The sequence below is a fragment of the Odontomachus brunneus genome, unplaced genomic scaffold (genome assembly GCF_010583005.1).
Source record: "Odontomachus brunneus isolate Ranch 3 - 2012 unplaced genomic scaffold, Obru_v1 Obru_scaffold_124, whole genome shotgun sequence".
In the NCBI taxonomy this organism is placed as follows: domain Eukaryota; kingdom Metazoa; phylum Arthropoda; class Insecta; order Hymenoptera; family Formicidae; genus Odontomachus; species Odontomachus brunneus.
In genome coordinates this window covers 880,008-880,723 of record NW_022639574.1, presented here as the reverse complement: position 1 = coordinate 880,723, position 716 = coordinate 880,008, and positions in this window count along the sequence as shown.

Genomic DNA, 716 nt, shown 5'->3' with positions numbered 1-716 from the left:
ATATATATATATATATATATATATATATATATATATATATATATATATATATAAATATGTAAACTTTCAATATAAAATATATGTACAAATATTAAGTGTACAAATATGTTCTGTGTTGAATGTTTAAGTATTCGTATTTAAAAATCGAAACAATAAGAATGTTTAGGATTAGATATATATCGGGAATTAATATTTTTATCTTATAGAAATATAATAAAATTGAAAAGAATTTATATGAGAAAAAGAATTATAGTATTTTCTATCTGTACAAGTCGACTAGTATATATATGAAGTAATCGCCAAATTTGTATAAGCTGGTCTATCTAGGCACCCCGCCTGTGACATCGATTGAGGAACAGACTCCTGAGTTTCCGCGCATCGCGTATTCGCACGTCGCATCCGCTCGCCAGTCAAAATCTCCCGTAACAGTCGGTTTATTTCGTAACAAATCCGTAAACGCGACTCCTCCCCGGCGGTGGTAGTCGCCTTGGTGAGTAAATATTTGATGCTCCGAGGATCGGACGGCTCGCGTCTCGGGCGAACGTGGAAACGCAGTTTTATCGTTCGTACGCGCAGCGAAATAAAGTGCGTCGAAAGACGGGGATGAGAAAGCGGGAAACGGGAAACGGGACACTACCGCGCGGAGCCGTGTGTGTATTCTCGAAAGAGAGAGAGAGAGAGAGAGAGAGAGAGAGAGAGAGAGAGAGAGAGAGAGA